This window comes from Corylus avellana, chromosome ca1, assembly GCF_901000735.1.
Source record: "Corylus avellana chromosome ca1, CavTom2PMs-1.0".
NCBI lineage: Eukaryota > Viridiplantae > Streptophyta > Magnoliopsida > Fagales > Betulaceae > Corylus > Corylus avellana.
Genome location: NC_081541.1, coordinates 21,527,058 through 21,533,725, shown reverse-complemented (window position 1 = coordinate 21,533,725; position 6,668 = coordinate 21,527,058). Strand labels below are relative to the sequence as shown.

The 6,668-nt window shown below is 33.1% G+C and overlaps 1 long non-coding RNA gene across 1 annotated transcript; it reads left to right on the top strand.

Moving 5' to 3' along the window:
• The first annotated feature begins 1,411 nt into the window (after nucleotides 1-1,411).
• Nucleotides 1,412-2,316, top strand: LOC132167042 (uncharacterized). The gene is made up of 2 exons (XR_009438647.1): nucleotides 1,412-1,521; nucleotides 2,033-2,316. It is a non-coding gene; the product is annotated as an uncharacterized LOC132167042 (long non-coding RNA).
• Nucleotides 2,317-6,668: the final 4,352 nt, after the last annotated feature.

Here is a 6,668-nt window from a genome sequence, read left to right as displayed (position 1 = left end):
GGCGTAGAAGAAATTTCTTGGGAACTAGAACGAGAGAAATACATGACAAATATCCACAATTATTCTAAACCGGATATATCACTCGGTAAGTACATATATATATATTATTACGTAGTAAATGGTATTTCATGATTGCTTATATGGGTATTGTTCAAAACTACAAAAGTTGAGGGATACCTTAGGGATAAGAAGTGATATTATTAAAATGCTTTGGTCGATGTTTTGAGATGGTAGATAAATCATGGTACTGTATAAAAGTGTAGTACCTAAGTGAAAACATTGAAACTTAAGACGTAGTACGTCGGAGCTATAGAGTATATGAATAGAAAATTTGAGGAACATTATTTTCTTACACCCTTTTTCTTAGAATATTACTGTACGATAAAAGCTTAGGGATTAAGTGTAAAATAAGACTAAGGATTAGACGTTAAGATAAAAATCTGAGTCACTCATATTGAGGTTATGTGATAATTTGAATGCCTTAATTTCGGGGACGAAATTCCAATAAGGTGGGTAGAATGTAACGACCTAGATTTTAAAACTCTTATTTAAATAATATTAAATAGATTAAAAATATAATCGATAAATTAGAACAATGATATGTGGATTAATGATATTAAATAACTATTTAGTGTTAAAGGTATATTACATTGATTTTTGACCTCTTATGTATATTACTTCAATTCTAAGAATTTAGCTTCACTAATATGTTTATGGGCATAATCAAACCCAATCTAGTGAATAAATTATTTATATTGGTGTTTAGCAAAGTCATAAATTAATTTGAAGCTTTTCAGTTTTTTAGCCTAAAAAGCAGTGTCTTAATTTTCATACTGTCTAAATGAGATTAAAACTGTTAAAGAAAGATACCAAGGCTAGCCACCTTTGTTGAAAGCTTAAAGTCTTCTAGTAATGATGATTATAGTAAATATCATGATTATAATGATTTAATAAGGCAAGTGGCCAAGTGGGAATGCAAATAGTTAAAGCCTAAGTTGAATTAGAAACTTTGTATAGGCCAAAAATAGACTCAAACGAACTCGGATGAAGTCGAACCAAAAATATAAAATGTTTGTCTCGGAGTCCTCTATCTACTCTCAAAATTTCATGTCAATCGGAGTACGTTTGGACATTGAAAAATGGATCGGGATACACTGCCCTCATTTTGGACGAAAATTCTAATTGGTATAGAGTATGAAATATGGACTAGGTTCATTCTTTTGCTTAAATACATCTCAACCCTTAGATCAAAGGTTTAAAAAATAGATCCTAACCATTCATTCTCTTATAAATAGAGCCTAAGCTATAGTCACTTTCACTTGCTTTTTATTTACAATCTTAGAACAAGTAAAATTGTTTACTCCTCCTTTCATTTTTACTTCTAGTCAAAATACCATATAGCCTAAGATCTTTCTTGTAGTGTTCAAGCGTTTTTCTAAAACTAGCTACCTAGAGAAGATTTGGTGGAGTTTTACTTCTAAAGGATTATTGGAAGTGGAGCAGAATACTACACTAAGGAGAGTAAGTATGGATATACTTACTGAGTACTAGCTTTGTTTTATTGTTATAGGAATTCTTATTTTGTCTTATTGATATAATTTTGCAATACAACTGCTGCATAATGTGTCTAATAAAATTGGCTGATAAGATAGCCACCTTAAAAACAAGCTGGGTGGATTGCCGCGAGGAACTGTCGGTATCTCAGTGGATGGGGGTATATAACCGTCCAACAGGCCTAATATATAACTAAGCTGGGGCGGTGTAGTTGCCAGCACCAAACAGGTAAACCTCTAAAGTGTGAGGGACATAACGGACGTAAGCGGGCTGAGAGCTCATGAGAAGAGGTCTGAAGAAAGATTATCATAAAACACAAACTAATCTGTCATTACGCTGCATTCACAACTCATTCATTATTATATATTTTAATCTTTAATCTTATTTGTTCAAACTAGTCTTTTTAGTCTTTATATCTAGGAAAATAGATTACTCACTTGTTTGCCTATGTAAATATGATAACGTCATCTTTACATAGATCTTGATGCAGGGATAGAAAGTGAGGACGATGGTCCTTTTACTGGTTTTGATGGTTGATAGACCATTTGCTGCAGGATTTATGCTTACTCTATGGAGCAAGTCTCATTTATGTTAATCGCTTTTATTATGTATGGTGATGTGTGTAAACTTAATAGATATTACTATGTTAATTTAGGTGCCGTCTGTGGCATATATTTGGTACACCTAGTGTGTACATATGTTGTAATGAAAACCATGTTTCTATTTTATTTAATAATATATCACCTCGAGGTATTTCAGTCAGCTCAACTGTGTTGTGTAAGTTATTCTTAGGTCATAGAAAAAGAAAAAATATACATACTCCGCTGTAAGATTGTATTTTCTAAAGTTGCAGCGTCACGACTTCGATATTTGCTAGTTCAAATATCGGGGCGTTACACTAGTAATCCTAGGAATTTCGGAGATTTAAGTCCAAGTTCAATTAGGATAAAGAAAACCTAAGTCCAAATCGGAATAGGATTCACCAAGAATTGCGGTCCTACTTTGCGGGGTGATTTTGGCATTGCGACGCTCCGAATTAGGAAAATTCTATTTCACAATGAATTGTAGCATTATGAGTTATCTTTCTATTGGCGCTTGAATTACCTCAATCGGATATTTGAACTGAAAAGTATGGTCAAAATACCAAGACGTGTTCAGAATCCAATTTTACATCCAATCCGATTTGACTTCAATTTGAGAAATTCCGAATTAATCATTTCCTTTATTTGATTAAACTTAACCATATTGGCTAAGCTTAACTATATTTTCTAGGTCTTCCCAATTTGCCCTTTAAGCTTGGAATTTTTCCAGAAACACTTTCTTTTCTTCCAAAAACCTATAAAACAAAGAAAATAGAAAAATGAAGTAAAATGGCATAAATTAACCAAACTAAAGGATTAAAACATGTAAGTTAAGGGCTAAAAATATGAATATTTTGGCACTCAACAGTGAGTAAAACGTACAATTATACGCCTATTGATTTATGTGGATAATTGCACAACAACATCCAATGGGGAAGGTAGAGAACTTTATCAAATATCCAATCTTCACCCCGACATTTGGGGAAGAATGAGATATTACAAAACACATGTTTTGATCATTAAATAAGGCCAAAATAACCTAACAATCTCCCATTTTGGCCATTTAATGATGAAACTCAAAATACCTCCAATATTAACCCGACACTTGGGAAAGGAATGCGAAAATACAAACACATGTTTTGATCATTGAATAAGGCCAAAATAAACCTAACACTAGTGAATAACAACTTTATTCAATATAAACTAAATTTCTTACAATAAATTTGGATTTTAAGACACTATCCCCAATAGCTATTTTTTAATCATCTATACAATTCTAGTTCCATGGTGTCCGGGGTGGTTCGACCACCCCAATCACCTCCTTATTTTTTATCCTAATTTTTCTTCTGTTTTCTAATTTTATAAGGGTATTTTTGCTTCATTGAAAAATTTTAAAAGTCGTTTCTTTTTTTGTTGGCTTTAAAAGGATATTAACGATTTTTGGTAGTTTTGAGGATATTAATTTGATCAATAGTTAAAAGAACATTCATTAAGGAAGTGATAGTTTGAAAAGTAAGTAGACTTTTCTCCATTTATTTAATTATAAACCACAACGTAAAAAACCTTCCTACTTATACTCGTGAGCAAACGCAATGAATAAAGGAAAGAAATAATTAAATGAGCAATTGTGAGTTTTCCGCCAAGGGGACCACAACCTCTAGTGGAGTTGGGGTGAAATGAAAGTGGGGGGTTGGGAAATTGCAAACCAAGTAAAAATTAGTTAAGAAATATAATTAATTTGTCAGTTTGTTGGTTATATAAAAAGCATAATTTTCTTCAAAGAGTGGCGTGCAATTGCACGTCTAAGCTTGAAAGTTTAACAAAAGAAGTGCACTTCCTTGACACGTGTGATACAACCCTAGCCATTAATGGTGCTTTGTCAAGGAAAGTAAAAGCATGTCGGCTGGCAACATGCTTAATGGGAGCGCTTGTCTTATTCCCCCAACTTTCAACTTTCAATAATTTTAATTACACTTTTTCCTTATATATATATATATATATATATATATATATATATATATTATATTTTGAGAGAAAGAGAAAGACGTTGCGAGAAAAAAGGTTTTTAATTTTCTTAATATTTTGATTATTTTTTTAAAAATAATAATAATAATCTTTTCGTTGAAGCAAAACCCTCCAATGGAGGTGGAACCGTACGGCTAGACGGCTGCAAAAAACATATGCATATTACATCATGAACACTACGTGACCAACATTTACTTTATTTTCTTACAGAATAGGTGCCCTTTTTTTCTTTGGTCGGTCCAATTAGATTAATGTTGCGCTTTGGAAAGCAAGGGCTGTTTGTATTTTGTTGTACTTAATCAACTCGTCGTGGTTAGGTTTGTTAATCAATAAGTTTTAAAGGCGCATAAATCAGACACACACAACATTAAATAGAACATTAAATGCACGACTTTAAAAGTCTATATTTAAAATAATTGCAAAATCGAAAATGTCATAAACTTAACATCATGAATGAGTTCAGAAAATAATTCTTTCTCTAGCTGCCCTTAGCTGTTGGGAAAATTTTAATTACTCGCAAGTCCACGAAACGTTCGTAATAAAAGGCATACATCCAAAATTTTGTACATAACAATCTTGATGAAAACACTCTTGATTATCATCAAGATTCTTATAAGCAATAAAATTCTATTTGTGTCCTACTTTGCGTAAAAGAATAAATTAAATCATTCAAAGTATTCGTCTTTTGTACAAATCACAAAAGATATCAAATTTAAATTAAATCATCCAATGTATCCGTACTTGGCGCAAATCACAAAGAATGCCAAATTTAAACCAAATCATCAGATGTATCCATATAACGAAATACAATGAATATCCAATATTTTGACAAGTGAAAATTAAAGCAATCAATTAAATGAAATAATCCACAAATTGAATTGAAGTAAAACATTTGAATATATAAAAACTGAAATATTCGGAATGTACGAAATCTCATGAAGATATGGCTGCTATTTATTGGTGAGACTTCATCATCAATCTTAGTTAAGGGTTTAGCCTCTCATAGAGTAGAAATATATTACCAGAAGGGAAGGAAAAATCTAAGTGTGAAAAAGGCAGGGTGTCCCCCAAACTTAACCCCCAGAACACCTGTCTCATAAAACTCACAACAATATTTCTCACAGAAATAGGCATCATAAGATTAATTGTTGTTAGCACAAAATATAATAAAATCACACTAATGAAAATAAAACAAGAAAATTTAATAAAATAGAGGACAAAAAACACATACCTGGAAAATGCCAATACACTAGAGTAATCAGATGTGCTCGAGTGTACTAATCTTTTAGTGGGTTTGAATGTACAAGGCATTCATTCGAACCCAGTTACCCACTGGAGGTCTGGAGTGCACAGAACTGCACTTGAACCTTCCAGAGTCTGACCTGTTTACGCTTTTCTTTGATTTGGATATCCAACCAATCTCCTCTACCCTTTTTTCTTTAAAACTTCATTGGACTTAGAAAGAATGTTTTGCCATCTTAGGTAGCCAACTTTCTTACTTAGACGGATTTTCCTAGGAAGATGGTTCCTAGATTTGTGACCTTGTGTGCATAAATCCTTGAGAAGTTTAGCATAAGATGGCTCTTTGAGACATTGAGGAAATGAAGCTTGGGGTTCATGATGTGTCTCAAGAGGGATAGTGATGAAGGAATGAGCTTCAGTACTCATTTCCTTGTCATTGGACAAAATTGGAGTTGACGGGGGCTCAATTTGCTACTCTTTTTCTTCCACCATGTTGTCCACATTTTCTTCATCCCCAAGTATGATGGTGTAATACCCCGATAAAACAATCATCTTTACTAAAAGGTTTGCCACTAAGAGCGAATAAAAGATTTTACATAGAACATGGTTTTATAACAAAAGACCTAAGCCCATACACATAACCAAGATTCCTAGAAGTTTTGAGCCAAAAACCCAAGCTCACCTCTTTCTGACCGTCCGTTCGCCCAGTAGTACAGTACGTACGATCTTGTCTCTAGTACCGGAAGTACGCCAGGGGACCACCAGATGATGTGGTATTTTTGTGATAAAAAATATCAATTATAAAAATTACCACTCGCAATAGAACGAGTCCCGTAGGATAGGGCTATATTGAGGGTGTCGAACCTCAAGGACTACAGGGGTTTAATTATCAGAATTTAAAAGATTAAAATCAACTTAATTAGAAGAGAATGATTTGTTTGTGTGAATTTGAAGTGCATAAAATAATCGGAAATAAAAGAAGTAAATGTATGAGAGAGAGAGTAGGGTATTGACTTCACCACGATCCGCACATCAATGGTTAACCATAATTAACTCTAGCAATTCATTCTATGCATGTTATAATTTCAACAAGAGGACATAAAAATAATCTCATACAATCAATGGAATAGCATAACCCATCTTCGGTTGGCATGGACCATCTACCTAAATTACACTAAACTAGGGTGTAGTACGATCTGTCTTCCCTAGGTATGGTCTATCTAATCCTATTGATTGCATGCCAATTAAGTATCATTGTATAACCAT